The following is an 18052-nucleotide window of genomic DNA, read 5'->3' on the forward strand; positions in this document are numbered from 1 at the left end:
GTGATGTGGATTGTGCTAATGTGGTAACAGGAAACTGCATAAATCGTACTTATGTGATAGCATGTACTGATTGTTGTGATAAAAAATTGGAAAAACTGCTAGACCTGTAAATAATTATTTTATTCTGCCATCTGACTTAGAGTCAATTAACTCTTCCTATAGATACGATTCTGTTAATAAAGTATAGTGATACAGGAAATCTCATCAAGTGAGAGTGTAAAAGCTGCATCAAACTCTCGCTCAGCTAGGTCAACTTTGTCTGGTTTCCTGGTGTTCAAATGGTTAATTTAATATCAGAGAAAGTATACAGTATACAGCCTGAAACTCTCACTCTTTGCAGACATCCACAAAACAAAATACACCAAGGATTGACTGACAGAAATATCAGAATCCCAAAGGCGCTCCCTCCCCCTCCCATGCACAAGTATAGACCTCCTCCTCAGCTTCCTCCACTTGCACCAGCAAAAGCACCGATACTGCTCCACCTCCCCCCCCCCCCACTCCTGCCCACCATGCAAGCAACAGCACGGTTTGCATTGGGTTTTAATCAATTGCCCATTATTTCAAATGCCATCTCTGTGATCGTTCAGGTTGTTCCAAGAAACTGATTCTGATACAGCAAGGCAACAGGCCTCAGGACGAACTAGTCTATGCCAACCAGGATTACCCATCCAAGCTTATCCCATTTCTCTGATTTGAGCCCCAATTTCTCTAAAATTTTACTATCCATTTACATCCAACTACCACTTAAAAGTTGTTTTTATACCTAACTCAAGCACTTCCTCTGGCTGCTTATTCCACATGTACACTACAGTAAATGTGGCTGGTCTGGTTCAGTTAGTTAATGGTGGCAGCTCCAGGATGTTGATGGAAGGGACTCAATGACATCATTGAATCTCAGGTGTAAGTGGATTGATGGGCTCTTGATGGAGGTGGTGATTGTCTGTGAATTATTTCCCACTTCACAGCTCATGCCTGATTGGACGAATGTATGTTCCTGAAACATTCACTGTTTCTCCTTCTCCAGATGTCAAAAGAGAACCATTAATATCATCGACCCAAGACACTCAGTTTATTTCTGCCTCCACGGACACAGCCTGACCTTCTGAAGATTTCTGTCTTCTGGATAAAGCTTCTCACCTCAGTAATGCTCATCTCCACCTCTGTGGACACCATGCTGAAGCTCTTCTGTTTACCGGTCAACCATTTCCGTAATACACTAACCACCTTCAATGAAATGAGAATGATACATTACTCACATCGAGTATTAATGAATTTTATTTCTACGCAATAAAATTATTTGATTCTTTGTGCTAATCATGAATTTTGCACCTTTTTTCCATTTTCTGATATTTATCTTGGCAATGGTTCGCTCTATTTTTGTAATGATTATGCAAGTGTCATAACATGGTTATGAGTGGTGAGAGAAACCTTTACACACTATTATTTTGTAGCATGCTTTAAAGAGTTTGTTAATTCCTCCCTAGTAGAATAAAACTATCTTTCAATCACCCTTCAGAGTCCCAAAGTCAAGTAAGAATTACAATTGAAATAGTCCCATTGGCACCTTCAGTGGATCACTCAGACAGAAGGAAATCTCCAAGTTACTCGGTCAGATATGATTAGACCTTCGACATTGCCTCCCATGGAAGTAGTTCATAGTACTAATACTGGGACTGGAAAGTGCCTTGGGGCTTACAGGAAGCAGATTGCTCAGGTGTCATGCCAAACCACCAACATCAAAAGAAGAGGATAAATGACTATCAAAAGACTAAATGAATGTACAGAGGCAACTTAGGGTTCAAGTACACAACTCTCCATGCTATCATCTTCAAGGATTTCTGAAACTGCATGTCAAGGGCTCCTTGTCCCTCAAAATTCCTTCAGAACATATCATTCATTGTGTATGTCCTACCCTTACTTGTTCTCATCTCTTCACACTTACCATCATCAAATTCCATCTGCCAATGTTCTGCCCAATTTGCTGACTGATCAAGGTCTGTCTGTAGCCTGAGAGTGCCTTCCTCACTATCCACAACACCAAAGTTCTTTCATCAAAGAGAAATGAAATCATGATCTTTGAAAACATTTACAGAGGTGGAGAGCTTCTGGATAAGGGGATGAAAGGTTATAAAAGGGGGATGAAAATGAAGATTAGAGGTCACAATCACATCAGCCTGATCAGATTAAATGGTGATGAAAACCAAAAGGACCATGTGGCTGACTCTTGCTTCAAATTCATAGTTCAGTAAAAGACTAACCATTCATCACTATGATGATCATATGCGGAGAGTAAGATTGGGAGGAGAAATTCATAGAGTTGTGGAGTTATAGAGCAATACAGGTTGGATAGAGGCCCTTTGACCCAACAAGCTCATGCCAACCACTGCGCCCACCCATTAGTTCCAAATTCCTGTGTTACACCATGAGACATTGAAGCAGAATTACTCCATTCGGCCCATTGAGTCTGCTCCTTTCAACCCACGACCCTCAAATCCCCAACCCTCCATGTACATAACCAAATACTTCTTAAATTATACCACTGTATCTGCCTCAATCACTTCTTCTGGCAGCTCATTCCATATACTCACCACCCTCTACCTCTCAGGTCCCTTTTAAATGTTTCCCCTCTCATCCTAAATCTATGCCCCTTAGTTCTAGTCTCCCCAACCCTCTGGAAAAGACATCACCCATCTTATTTATGTTTCACATACTTTTAAACATTTCTGCAAGGTTGACTCTCGTTCTCTTACGTCCCAAGGAACAGAGGTCTAAGCTGGTCAATCTCTCCGTATAACTCAGGGCCTCTAATCCTGGAAACATCTTCAAATATTGTCTCCACTCTTTACAATTTAACCATGACTTTCTGATAACAGGGTGGTGAAAAGTATATACAGTATTCCAAGTGCATCCCCACCAACAACTTATGAAATTACAAAATAATGTCCTATCTCCAATGCTCATTGCCCTGACCAATGAAGGCCCATGTGCCAAATGCCTCTCTCACCATCCTGTCCACCTCTGACACTGCTTTCAAACTCATACTCCTAGGTTCCCCTGTTCCTTTACACCCCGAGTGCCCAACCAGTCACAGTTTGTGTCTGTAGGAAAGAGATTCTTACCCGGTGATTGAGAATGCAGTAAATAAGGAAAACGAACAGACCCTGGAGACTGTTGATGATAACGAATAAGTTGGAGAACACTGTAGTGCTCTTATTAACTTGAAATATTCCAAAGATCCATGTGGATCCCAAAACAAACATCCGTGCTGCAGCCTTAATGGTTAGGGATCTGTAGAGATGAAGACAGAAGAGACCAGGTGAATGAAAAACACAGGAATGATGAAATTCCTTTCAAGCGGGATCTTTCATACCCTCAGGGTTTTCTCAGCAGCCAACAGCATATTCTTGTGTTTATTGGATACATTGCTGGGCACCAGGCATCACTGGACAGGATATTGCTTATTGCATCAAAACTGCCCTTGAGAAGGTGATGGTGTGCCACTGCCTAGAAATGCTGCTTTCCTTCTAGTGCAGGTGCTCCCACGAAATGGTGGGAAAATGAGTCCCAGGATTTAGACCCAGTCATGGCAGAGGAGCAGTAATATACAGTGGCATGCAAAAGTTTGGACACCCCTGCTTAAAATTTCTGTTACTGTGAATAGCTATGCGAGTAAAAGATGACCTGATTTCCAAAAGGCATAAAGTTAAAGATGACACATTTCTTTAATATTTTAAGCAAGAAAACTTTTTTATTTCTGCAGGATAGGCAGAACTCAGCATGGATTCCTTAAAGGAAAATCCTGCCTGACAAACCTATTACAATTTTTTGAGGAAATTACAAGTAGGCTAGACAAGGGAGATGCAGTGGATGTTGTGTATTTGGATTTTCAGAAAGCCGTTGACAAGGTGCCACACATGAGGCTACTTAACAAGATCAGAGCCCATGGAATTACGGGAAAGTTACATACATGGATAGAGCATTGGCTGATTGGCAGGAAACAGAGAGTGGGAATAAAGGGATCCTATTCTGGTTGGCTGCTCCACAGGGGTCCCTGTTGAGGCCGCTTCTTTTTACATTGTACATCAACGATTTGGTTGATGGAATAGATGGCCTTGTGGCTAAGTCTGCTGATGATATGAAGATAGGTGGAGAGGCCGGTAGTGTTGAGAAAACAGAGAGTCTGCAGAGAGACTTGGATAGATTGGAAGAATGGGCAAAGAAGTGGCAAATGAAATACAATGTTGGAAAGTGTATGGTTATGCACTTTGGCAGAAGAAATAAACGGGCAGACTATTATTTAATTGGGGAGAGAATTCAAAGTTCTGAGATGCAACGGGACCTGGGAGTCCTCATACAGGATACCCTTAAGCTTAACCTCCAGGCTGAGTCGGTGGTGAAGAATGCGAATGCAATGTTGGCATTCATTCCTAGAGGAATAGAGTATAGGAGCAGGGGTGTGATGTTGAGGCTCTATAAGGTGCTGGTGAGACCTCAGTTGGAGTACTGTGGGCAGTTTTGATCTCCTTATTTAAGAAAGGATGTGCTGATGTTGGAGAGGGTACAGAGAAGATTCACTAGGTTCACTAGAATGAGAGGGTTAACATATGAGGAACGTTTGTCTGCTCTTGGACTGTATTCCTTGGAGTTTAGAAGAATGAGGGGAGACCTCATAGAAACATTTCAAATGTTGAAAGGCATGGACTGAGTGGATGTGGCAAAGTTGTTTCCAATGATGGGGGAGTCTCGTACGAGAGGGCATGACTTAAGGATTGAAGAGCGCCCATTCAGAACAGAGATGCGAAGAAATTCTTTTAGCCAGAGGGTGGTGAATCTATGGAATTTGTTGCCACGGGCGGCAGTGGAGACAAGTCATTGGGTGTATTTAAGGCAGAGATTGATAGGTATTTGAGTAGCCAGGACATCAAAGGTTATGGTGAGAAGGCGGGGGAGTGGGACTAAATGGGAGAATGGATCAGCTCATGATAAAATGGCAGAGCAGACTCGATGGGCCGCATGGATGACCTCCGCTCCTTTGTCTTATGGTCTTATTTCCATCTTTTACAGTTTCAAATTAACAAAAAAGGAAAAGGGCCCGAAGCAAAAGTTTGGGCATCCTGCATGGCAGTACTTAGTAACTGTCATGGTTTGGTCCGTGAAGACCGCATTCCGGTTCACAGACCGATCCATCCATCCTTATTCAAGGTTTTCCAGCTTTTCCTTGTTCTGTGGGTGCCTTAATTGAGGCACATGATTCTCATTTTAGGCTGGCTACATAAACAGCTTCTGGGTTCAGCTTCAGTGCTGGACTGTTCTCTTCCCTTCCCCTTCCTTCTGAAGCCTTGCCTGCTTCCTTTGCCTGTGTCTTCACCTGTAATGCCTTGAGGTTCAACTGCCAGGGCAAGATTGGGGCCTTGGTGTGTTTAGATAAGGAACTGTCTCTTTGTGTCCTCACCTTTGCTAGGTAGGTTTGGCCGTTTGCTGCTACCTTGAGTTGAGAAATGTCTCTGCATCCACACCTTCACTAGAAAGGTCCAGCCCTTTGCTGCTACCTTGAGTTGGTAACTGTCTCTGTGTCCATGCCTTCACTAGGTAGGTCCAGCTGTCTGCCACTACCTTGTGTTGGGATCTGTCTCTGTGTCCACGCCTTCGCTCGGTAGGTCCGGCCATTTGCCGATACCTTGTGTTGGGAACTGTCTCTTGGGAAACGTTCTAATGAAAAGGTTCAAAGGACCATCTAAACAAGCCTGATACATTTTGGAAACAATTCCTGTGGACCGATGAAGTTAAAATAGAACTTTTTGGCTGCAATGAGCAAAGGTAATATTTGGAGAAAAAGGGTGCAGAATTTCATGAAAAGAACACCTCTCCAACTGTTAAACACGGGGGTGGATCGATCATGCTTTGGGCTTGTGTTGCAGCCAATGGCACGGGGAACATTTCACTGGTAGAGGGAAGAATGAATTCAATTGAATACCAACAAATTCTTGAAGCAAGCAACACACCATCTGTAAAAAAGCCAAAGATGAAAAAAGGATGGCTTCCACGACAGGATAATGAACCTAAACACACCTCAAAATCCACAATAGACTACCTCAAGCGGTGCAAGCTGAAGGTTTTGCCATGGTCCTCACAGTCCCCTAACAAAACATCATTGAGAATCTGTGGATAGACCTCAAAAGAGCAGTGCATGCAAGACGGCCCAAGAATCTCACAGAACTAGAAGCCTTTTGCAAGGAAGAGTGGGTGAAAATCCCCCAAACAAGAATTGAAAGACTCTTAGCTGGCTACAAAAAGCGTTTACAAGCTGTGATATTCGCTAAAGGGGGTGTTACTAAGTCCTGACTATGCAGGGTGCCCAAACATTTGCTTCGGGCCCTTTTCCTTTGTTCTTATTTTGAAACATTAAAAGATGGAAATAAAATAATTTTTCTTGCTTGAAATATTAAAGAAATGTGTCATCTTTCACTTTATGCCTTTTGGAAATCAGATAATCTTTTACTTGCTTAGCTATTCAGAGTAACAGAAATTCTGACCAGGCGTACCCAAACTTTTGCATGCGACTGTATTGCTAATTCAGCATGCAGTGCTGCATAAGACACGAAGTAGGTGCAGAAGTTTCCTCTTTGAACATTCCCTGTCATTTGGTAAGATCGTGGTTGGTCTAATCCTGGCTTCCACAATACTTCCCTGCACTCCACAAACCCCTTGACTCTCAATAACTCCGTATCTGCATCACTCTGCAGTAGAGACTCACAATCTTTCAAGTAAAGAAGTCTCTCCCGATTCCATTTTGTAATGTGTCACCCCCTATCTGGAAACTGTTCACTACTCTAAGTAATGAACAGCATCCTCTCACACCTTCTCTATCCCCTTCATAATCTTCTATTTTGCAAAGTGGGCCCTTCTCACCCTTCTAAACTACAATGAGTGAAGTTCTATTCTGCTTAAATGTCTCTTGAACATCAACCCAGACTAGGAATCAGCCTGGTAAACCTTCTCTGCAGTGCACACCAGTCAATTTGTGCACAAACAGCAACACAACAATGTGAGATCATCCGGTCATGTTGATGTTGAGTAAGGTGGCCTCTTCTTTTCAAGAAGAACTTAGAAGCCAAGAGTTGGGTTTTACATGTCTGATGTGTCAGACACTCAGGATAGACCAGCAGGTTATTGCCTTTGCTCTGTGAACATCCCTCAAGGTTGATAGACAGGATTAAATCGACTGGATCATAGGGCCCTCAGCTAATAGAGGTTGGGAAGACAGGGTTAGAGATGCTTTACTTGTGTTTATGGTGACTGATGGATTTGGCTGTGTTGCTGCCAAGCACCCCTGGCTCCATAACCAAGAATGGATCCTGAGGGTGAGTGGGAAGAAGCCTTCAGGGCTGCTCAGAATCACCTCTTCTGTCTGTGCAGATCTATATCGCAGAAGGAGTACTTCTGTCATAAAGTCCAAATGGCTTTTGAAAACCCAGTGGCTCCTCCTTCTCTACCTTATTTATTATTAGATTGACGATAGGAAACATGAGTTTCCCTTCATGATACAATGTTGGCTCTGCTTGGTCATGCTCAGGTTATTGAAGTACCTCCTGAATGAGCCCTTAATGCTGTGTCCCATCTTTTGGTGATACCATCAATCTTACATTGTCTGTGTGCCCGTTCCTGGCCATTGGGTTTGAGGGTAAGTGGCAGCAACCGTGTCAGTCCCAACACTGTGCTTACATGGCATGTACACAAGTACATTTCCACCAAAAATCTCTGGCCAATGACCCGACTAGCACCCCACTTCCAGCACCAGCATCGGCAGTGATCAGCACCATGAACAGAGACCTTTCCTGGGAACTTGCTAATTCTCATCCCACTCACTCTTCAGGGATCAATTGTAGAACAATATACTAATATAAAAGACAGAGTTGATTTGATGTTACAAAACAACAAATATCATGATATACACTCAGTGGTCACTTTATTAGACACATCTGTAACCTGCTCATTAATGCAAATACCTAATTAGCCAATCATGTGGCAGCAATTCAATACATAAAAGCATGCAGACATGGTCAAGAGTTTCAGTTGTTCATCAGAATGGGGAGTAAACGTGATCTGAGTGACTTTGAATGTGGAATAAATGTTGGTGCCCTGATGCGATAGCTTGTGTATCTCGGAAACTGCTGATACCCTGGGATTTTCACGCAGAACAGTATTTAGAGAAGGGTATCTCAACCGATGTTCCATGAGCAGTCGCTAGCTGCTGCGCTAGAGATCATGATTAAAAAAATAAACATCGTTTTTTGAACTTCACGCAATGCTCACAGTGGTGAGCAGTGACCAAGCAGCCCCGCTAACAATCTCGTTCGAGGTACCTTCGCCAAGTGTGGCATTGCGGAGTCGGACCGTGTTTGAGTCCATTCTCAGTTTTTAACGCCATAGGGGAGGCAGTTGATGAAAGGTGAGTGTTGTGTTGCACGGCGGGGAGAACGGTCAGCTGATGGTGAGCGCTGTATTGCACGGGTGGGAGGATGGTAGGCTTATAATTGGTGAGTGCTGTATTGCATGAGTGGGAAGATGGTAGGCTTATAATTGATGAGCGCTGTATTGCACGGGTGGGAGGATGGTAGGCTTATAATTGGTCAGGACTGTATTGCACAGAGGGGAGGATGGTAAGGTGATAAGGAACGTGAAGCATGTGGTCCAAATATCGAACGAACTCGCCCAACTTGGGCGGTGATGTCAGCCAGTCCGTCCCAAATTACCTCCCCCAACTTCCCCTTACGCACTGCCGACTGACTTATGGGAGCGAACGAAGTCTTCAGGTGTAGTCTAATATTGGAGGGAAATTGTGCTGACTTTTGGAGAGAAGGTGTGAGATGGAACAGAACTCTAGGCCTAGGCCTATGGATATTCCTGATAAGGTTAAGGATGAAGAATTACAATCTTCTGACCACTTCACTGCACTAGTGCAACAACGGACACAAAAAGTCTGTCTTTTTTAACAAAACAATTCCGGTCTATTTAAACAACAAATACACAAAGAACAATCATAAAGTATTTACAAAACAGTGAATACATTCAAATTAAAATATGATTATCACTGTCTATAAAACAGTCAATTCGCTGGGGGGCCACCGCTCTCGGAAATCCCCCACTGTACCATTGTGATCGCATGCTCCTTCTCGAACGTCAGCCGGGCACGAACGTATCCTCGGAAGACGGGCAGGCAGTCGGCTCTGGCAGAGTTTTTGGGCTTCTACCGCCTAGACCCGTGATGGCCATCTTGGCCAGGCTCAGGAGTAAGCCCACCAATATATCCCCCTCGCGACCTGCCCCCTCCCATACTGGGTGCCCTTATACACGGAACACGGGGCTGAATTGCAACCAGAACCTGAGCAGAAGACCCCTCAGATAATCAAACAGGGGCTACAACCTCTCAAACTCCATAAAAGCCTGGTACACTGACTCCTCTCGGCCACAGAATAGACAGGTGGACGGGGTGTCAGTGAACCTGCTTAAAGATCTGTTGTACAGTACTGCAACACCTACCACTCCCCAGTCCTCAATGTACAGGGGAAGGACCCCCGTGTAAAGAGGTTTCCACTGAGGACCTCTTTTGCTGCCAGATCGTAAAACAGTTTGCCAAGGTGAGTCCGGTTTGCAGACAAAGACGAGGAAGTGGAAGATGTGCAGGAGCAGCACATACAAGAAATGTTTTGGAGAGTGGCGGAAGAACACGGTGGACATCCCCGCAAGATGGTTCTCATTGTGTGGGACCCCCTCCAGTGTAGTATCCCGAGGCCTGGGTCCTACGAGGGCTTCCAGCCCATCGGGTAGTGATGCAGCCAAAACCCCTTTAACACTCACTGTGATAGGATCGGGACCAGTCCCCCTAGCAGCCAGGGCACTCTCCTCCACCAGTGCAGGAACACCCTGTCTAGATGAGACGAGACGCCATTCTCAACAGCTCTCGGTAAAAGTGAGGCAGGTCCCTCAAAGTGACAGGGCTGATGCTGCCCACTGGAAGCCACGTGTCCTCCTGCAGGCAGTGTCCCCGGCAGAGAAAGTGTGCTGTCTGGAGGATGGTCGCTATACAGGGATCTCTGCAGGGTCCTGATGTGGAGAGCTGCCAGCTGGGGAGTGCCCACGCACCAGTGACCGACCGCCCTTGGTGCTGGGGAGCGCAGCAGAGACACAATGCCCAGACGTCATCCACCAGCCTCTACTGGGTCCTGGAGGCAAAAGTAATGGGGGGTCTAAAGTGTTCAATGGGTTTTACATGGACTGGTGATCCACGTTGTCCTATTCCATTGTGCCTAGTTTGTAGCAAACAACTTACAAATATAGCAATGGTTCCAGCAAAATTGAAAATATACTTAACTACAAATCACGGTCACATGACATGTAAAGTGCTGATTATTTTGAACGACTATTGGAATCTCAAAATAAACAGATTAAAGCTTTTGAAAATAAATTCACAGTCAGTAAAAGGATTCAAGAAGCAAATTATTTTGTAGCATTTAGACCAGTGCACTTAAGAATATTCAAAAAAACTTTGTGAAGACCTAGACAAAGAGCACAACACACAAATCCCCGTTTCATACAGAAATCCAGTAGCTTATCGGAGGAAGAGTTCTCAACAGGGTGCTTGAGCTGAAGGGTGAATTGCAGGAGTACTTTCAAGAAAATAGTAGGCTAGATTTTTCTAAGTGCTTTGAAGATGAAGAATGGTTGCAGAAACTAGCCTACGTAACATACATTTTTCATCATATGAACAAGTTGAATAAGGCTCTGGAGAAAATATTTTAACTTCAAGGGACAAGAATTTTGGATTTAAAAGGTAACCAACTTTGGAAAAATCATGCTGCAAAAGGAAATCTTGAAATATTTCTACTGTTGCTTGGGCTTGAGAGTGAGGAAGGATCAGAAGTCTCAAGTCTTATTGAAAATGACCTGGAAGAACTGCAGAACAAAATTGAAGACTATTTTTCCTTCCTTTCAACATGTGAATGAGTGGGGTAGGATCCCTTCTCTGAATCTTCTGCTCAGCCTTAGAACTTGACTTTGAGAGAAGAGGAAGAACTTTGTGAGATGCAGTCTGATTTTGCACTCACGATGAGATTCACTGACCTGCCCTTGGACAACTTTTGGATTTCTGTGAAAAAAAGAGTATCCTGCCATTCATAGGAAAGCAATGAACATTTTGCTGCAGTTTCAACTTCTTATATGTGTGAGCAAACTTTTTCTTGTTTAACAAGCATCAAGAGCAAGGATAGAAATCGTCTCATTTCATTTGAAGGTGAAATCCGTGTGTACTGATCTCAAGTTTGACCCAGCATTGAGAAATTTATTATGTTCGCCTTATGAGTTTGTAAAATTTGTGAAGGAAATAAAGAGTAATTTTAAGAATGGTAAGCTAAGCTTAACTATCTGTTTACTTCAAAAAAGGCTGGCTAAAAGTTCATTCTCTGCTCAAAAAAACATTGACAATTATTTTTGGATGATTATATCTCCAACTTACTGATCATGATAATGTAATGTGAGCTCCAGATGTAATAATTTATATGCAAGCATTCCTAGAGACCTGAAAATTATTTCAAGGGTTCCTCGAGTACAAAAACATTGAGAAAGGCTGACCTAGAGTTTACAGAGAATGGAAAAAACCACAGATAAGTGTAGTTCTGAGGGCAAAAACATCTTGTTAATGAGAGGTCAGAGGAGAATGGCCTGACTGGTTGAAGCTGAAAGAAAGGTAACAGTAACTCAAATTACCACACATTACAACAGTGGTGTTCAGAAAAGATTCTTTTAACACACAACACATCAAACCTTGAAGCAGATGGGCTACAGCAGCAGAAGGTGTTGGTGTATCTAACAGATATGCCTAATAAAGTGACCATCAGTATGTCAGTGATAATGAAGTTTTTCAGTGAAAACAAACATGATTCTGATTCTGAAAGGTGAGGTATGTGCAAGGAGATCATGGTGTCCCCTCCCTCTAATTATCTAAACAGGATGAAAGTGCATATATTTACTTTGTAACATCAAGGATGACTGAGACATTTAGGATGTAGCCACATGGGTCATGTGCTGTTGGCTCTCAGTAGGAGTGTCTCTGTGTTTTGCCAGGTCATGATCAACAGCAGCTTCCATGCCAGGACTCTGCCCCATGTCAGGGTCCCGAGAGGCTGGGCTGGTGATGGACACATAGTGGAACATAGAACAGAGAACACGGCACAGTACAGACCCTACAGCCCATGATGTTGTGCTAAACTTTTAACCTACTCCAAGATTAAGCTAACCCTTCCCCGCCACAGAGGGCTTCACTCTACTTTTATCCATGTGCCTATCTAAGAGTCTTTCAAATGTCCCTAATGTACCTGCCTCTCCCACCACCCCTGGTAGTGTGCTCCACACTCCCACCACTCTCTGTGTGAACAACTTACCTCTGAGAATCACCACCCTCCCACCCAATACTTCTCCTCCAATCACCTTAAAACTATGCCATCTCATATTAGCCATTGTTGCTCTGGAAGAAAGATGCTGGCTGTCCATTTCATGCCTCATATCATCTTATGTACATCCATCAAGTCACTTACTTGGTTTCCTTCAGCTTGGACACCTCCTTGTTTCGCGAGTTCAAATGGCGTCTCAGTAAGTAGAGAGTCGCAAATAAAAGGACTGTATTGACCTGGAGAGAGAGAAAGAGAGAGTGCGAGAGAAGGGAGAGATTGCAAGAAAGAAAGTGTGTGTGTGTGTGTGAGTGTGTGTGTGAGTGAGTGAGTGTGCGTGTGTGAATGAGTGTGTGTGTGTGAGAGAGAGAGAGAGTGAGAGAGAGAGAGAGAGAAGGAATGATAGAGGGAAGAGTAAAAGAGGGTGAGAGAGAGGAAGAGTGAGTTTCATGTAGAAAGGCAGAATGGATCCTCCAAATTCCACAGTGAATTCACCCCTCCCATTTTCCATTCTCTCTCACTGCCACTCACACTTACTCCCCAATGTTTGTTGGTTTTGCCCATGACAATCTCTCTTGATTTATCTAAAATTCTGCTTGTCCCCCTTGTCTCCCCCTCAAACTCTCCACTCATACATTTTGGAAAACCAACATTCTTCCAGTTGTGACTCAGGGGATGCAATTTTCCACAGGAACTGGATGCATTGGGATTAACTGGGAAACCAAGGAGAGGAATTAACTGGGAATTGTTCACCATTCACCACTATGCTGAGTCAGTGGGATTTGTCAGCTGGGAATTCCAGCTCAGAAGATTGGGAAGCAGGCCCCCAGTTTCTCTGCTTCTTTCCTCCATCCTGCCCTGAATCAAAGACCCGGTGCCCCTCAACCTGCCTATTCCTCCTTGCTGCTCCTTTTAATTATGCAGACGGATACAACCAAACCCAAACCTAGGCCCACCCTACTCAGTGACAAATTATAGGACGATGAAGATGGTGGAAAGAGATACCATACTGAAACAACAGGAACTTGCTTTTTGATCAAAATGTTTCATAAACTCCAAAGTGTGAAGCATTTTACAAACTGTCCCAACACTTGGTGTGAAGTGGTACCTAATCTGCAAATGTGCCAATGTCTCAAAGGGATGAAAGCCACCATAAGGATTCCATTATCACTGGGCCCAGTGCACACACGACTCAGAGAGGGTCTGGGGAGGCGGGGTGGGGAATGATGGAGGAAGCTACTCAGGATGTGCAGGCTGGTTGCATCCTTTGCATTGGTCAGTGGCTGGTGGCTGGGGTTCAGGATAACACAGGGTTGGGGTTGATGTGGGCAGTGGCTCAGGGTTCGGAGTGAAAGCAACAGATCAGAGGTCAAAGGCCAGCCCCTAGGTCAGAGGTGCAATTGACACACACACCTGAGGGGCAGGTTCACTGATATTTCTTCAGTTATCAAATGTGCTGACCACACTGAGTGTCAGACACATTAACATTGAGAGGACACCGATGCTTCTCACAGTCCATGAGTGATTCGTGAGGGGTTGTGACACTGGACACAGCCCCTCAGCAGAGGCACCACCCCTGACTGTGATCCTTCCCCACTGAGCTTTTGGATAACCCCGGTCTGGAACGGTTGCAGTGCAGAGAGTAACAGGAAGCTTACCAGAATCACGAAACAGACCAGGCCTTGGAAACTCCAGTTAAACCCCGACTCGTGCTTCAGCCAACAGCTGTGAGGATGGAAGAGTTTCGTCACTGGGTGGCAGTCAGCTTGTGAAATACATTGAGAACGTCAGCGGATCGACAGTGCAGGAAAGCAGCAACCAATTTCTGAATGACAAGATCCCAAACAATAACAGTGCACTGATGACCAATCAATGCCAGTGGTTAAGGGATGTTGGCCTGAATGTGGGGAAAAATGGCCTGTGCTCTTCTTTGATATAGTTTTCTGGGATAAGTTCTGTAAGTCTGAAACTACAGACAGGACTTGGCTCTGATTTCTCCTCTAATGACAGCACCAGTGACAAAGTGACTCCCACTCAGCTCTGCATTGGAACTCAACCTCCATCCAGAGTTGGGCATCTGCTGTAAAACTGGGAGGGCAGAGTCACTTGAGAAGGACGGGGAGGGGTATCACCCCGTCTCCCTCCCTGCTCCACATGCAGAGACTGGGGTTGATAGTGACCAAGTCTCACAGCATCAGGCAATTGGTGTTTCAACAGAAGCCTTGTTTGCCTCACTCATTGTGGTCAATCCCAGAAGAAGATGAGGAAATTAGCCGACTAGCTCTGCAATGTTCTGTGATGCTGGGATCTCAGTCAGACTCACTTCTGCAGGTCCCTGGATAGAGATCAGTAGGATATCAGGTCACTGCGAACTCTCCCCTTTGATCACAGGTCAACAGGCTGCCGAAGTGGGTGTTGGACTAGGGTGTAAAGAGCTGTGGACCACGACTAGGGAAATGGGTTCCAGTCATGGTTGATTGGTAGACTTCTGTTGCCCCTATGCCTTCTGAGGATTCTCCTCTGGCCCTTGGCCAATCTCACACTTCTCAGTGGTACAGCAGCTGAGATCAGTTGGGACAGGATCTGTCAACGGGTGAATTCAAACCCTTTCCAGTACCCGGGAGCAACTCAGACAGTACCCACAATAACCCTCACAAGTCTTTTCCTTTTCACAAGTTTCACCACAGCTTCCTACACCTCTCCATGCAGTCTCCACCTGGAGAATATTTAATACAATATTATCAAGGTTTCAGATGCAGGATATCGGGTGAATTTTATGCTTTGCTCTCAGAGCTGGTACAGGACTCAGATCACGTCCTGCGTTAGGGCAGTGGTGCAGCCAATTGCGCCGCTGCCTCCAGGGACCCGGGTCAATCCTGACCTTGGTTGTTGTCCAAGTGGAGTTTGCATGTTGTCTCCATCACCGTGCCAGGATTTCCCTTAGAGCTCCGGTTTGATCCCACATCCCAACGGTGTGTTATTGACAGTAAATTACCCCTTGTTGTGGGTGGGTGGAGAAAGCATCAAAGGGGAGTTGATGGCCATGTGTGGGAGGATAAGGTTCAGGGGTAGAGGGAGATAAGGAGAGGCCAATGGGACTGATGGGCTAAGTCTGCAGGAAGCTAGCATGGACCTGATGGACCAAATGGCCTCTTTCTGCGTCACAGTCAGTTGTATCACTCTATCACATTTCCTTATCATTTAGTACTCACGCGGTTTCTGTTCCATAGCCTCCGGGGTATATTGCCGCTGAGATAATGACTATCATAGCAGGAACACCATAAGCAGAAACATACAGGTATCTTTGTTTGATGATATGTGTGCGAGTGGAATTGGTGACTGTCAGGTTTCTGGACATGATGAAAAGCTGCAGACTGTCCAGGAACATCCAGATGAAGACAGCGAGGAAGAGGTAATGCAGACACCCGGCAATCAGGGCGCACACAACCTAAAGAAAGAGGCAACACAGTGGATAGTGGGCAACTCGGGGCAAAAGCAGAGGGGAATCAGAGACAGGGATGCAGGCAGGAACATGCAGAGACGGGTCAGAGACACACAGACGGTTACACACGTGGAAAGAAACAGAGAGAGATAACCACAATTAAAGACATTCACATGGACACAGAGAAAAACACAGAGTCAGAAACAGACTGACATTGGAACTGGAACACAGAGAGAAACACAACTTTTTCCAGCTCCCCTCTTACCTTTTCTTTTCTCCTGCCCACCACTTCCCCCTGGTTCCCATCCTTCCCTTTCTCCCCTGCTCCATGTTCCCGTCTGATAGATTCCTCTTTCTTCAGCCCTTTAACTTCTTCACCTCTCACATCCCGGCTGCTGTATTCAACCCCCCACCCACCCACACTCCTTCCCCCTCACCTCATCTCACCTATCAGCTGTCAGCTTGTATTCCTTCCCCTCTCTTCGCCCTCTGATTCTGACTTCTGCCACCTTCCTGTCCAATCCTGATGAAGGGTCTCAGCCTGAAATCTCAACTGTTTATTCCCCTTCATAGATGCTGGCTGACCCACTGAGTTTCTCCAGCGTTTTGTGTGTGTAACTCGGAGACACTAACACAGAGACTCTTGACATAAATCAGTACACAACCACCTGTACACAGTGGAAGAGATAATCTGCAAACAGAAAGAACACGGTGGTGATAAACACCAAAGATTGATTAATGAGTAGTAATTTAGTGATAAAATTAGAATAATGCACAAAGGAGATGGAGGAACTCCAAGGGTCAGTAGGTATCTATGAAGGGACACGGACATTAGACGTTTCTCATTGCCTGATCTCCTCTGTTCCTCCAGCTCCTTTGTGATTTGCTCCAGATTTCCAGTGTTTCCAAACTCTTGTGAGTCCATAAACTGAGAACAACTTTGGTACCTTTTACAAAATACCTCGTTGCAGCTCCAGATCTGCAAAGTGTGCTGATGCCACTCATTCTCCAGTGACCGGGAAACTCAGTGACAGGGCTAATCCACTGCACCCTAGGGTGAATGTGAATGAGGAGGTTTGGAGTGTCCCGTGAGGTCACTGGGCAGGAGGGCAGAGGGAGGGAAAGGGCAACGTTTTGTGGTGACAAGACCATGGGGTAGGGGTGAGTCTCCAATGCTCGGAGGCTTTGCCTACCATTGCAATGAGGATCTGATTAAAGGGATGGCACGCTGGTCATAATGAGCCAATGGAAGGAGTGGACACCAGAGGAGAGTGGTGGGAGAGCAGGGGCTGAGATACCACTACAGCCACGCTTAGTCTGGTTTTGCTGCAGAAATTGACCAACTGCACATTCATAAGCCATCTGAGAATTAGAGGCGGGAATTTGGTTTTCTTACCGGCTGTTTAATCCGCATTCCGATCAGAAAGATGAACTGTGCCAGGAAGAGGGTGATACTCAGGTGCTTGTGGAGATTGGTGTGAGCATTCTGGATGGATTTGAAGTTGACAAATACGGCGATGGAGGCTGCGAGGCAGAGCAGGGAGATGATGAGGCCGATGTAGGTGATCACCTCCAAGTGCCTGTCGTCAGTCTGCAAGCACAAAGTGGGGAACCACGTTCAGGAATAGGCTGTGATAGAGTCTCCAGGGACAGAGTTACTGTGATAAGAGTCTCTAGGGACAGAGTTACTGTGATAGAATCTCCAGGGTCAGCATTAGACAGAGTTACTGTGATAGAGTCTCCAGGGACAGAGTTACTGTGATAGAATCTCCAGGGTCAGCATTAGACAGAGTTACTGTGATAGAGTCACCAGGGACAGCATTAGACAGAGTTACTGCAAGTTTACACTCATGGGATGTCCAGCCCTTACAGTCCTGTGTTGGTAATTCTGTTCTACACATGGGTCCTCCCTCTCCTCTTTATCCAACCCATCAATACACCCCTCCACCACTTATCAGTAGTTCCTTCACTATAGATTACTAGATCCTGACAGTTTGGGATCTCTGATTCTGACCCCTTACTCTCTAAACTTAAAACAGGATTGGATTTATTCGTCACATGTAGATCGAAACATCAAAACATGTTGTGAAATGCATCATTTTATGTTGATAACCAACCCAGACCGAGGATCATGCTGGGAGCAGCCGATAAATGCTACCACACT

At 45.0% G+C, this 18052-nt stretch overlaps 1 pseudogene; it reads right to left on the bottom strand.

Annotated features, from left to right (window-relative positions):
- The window catches only part of LOC134339352 (adhesion G protein-coupled receptor E2-like), a 202790-nt pseudogene that overhangs the window by 1600 nt on the left and 183138 nt on the right, over nucleotides 1–18052 (bottom strand).

The sequence above is a fragment of the Mobula hypostoma genome, chromosome 29 (genome assembly GCF_963921235.1).
Source record: "Mobula hypostoma chromosome 29, sMobHyp1.1, whole genome shotgun sequence".
Classification (NCBI taxonomy): domain Eukaryota; kingdom Metazoa; phylum Chordata; class Chondrichthyes; order Myliobatiformes; family Myliobatidae; genus Mobula; species Mobula hypostoma.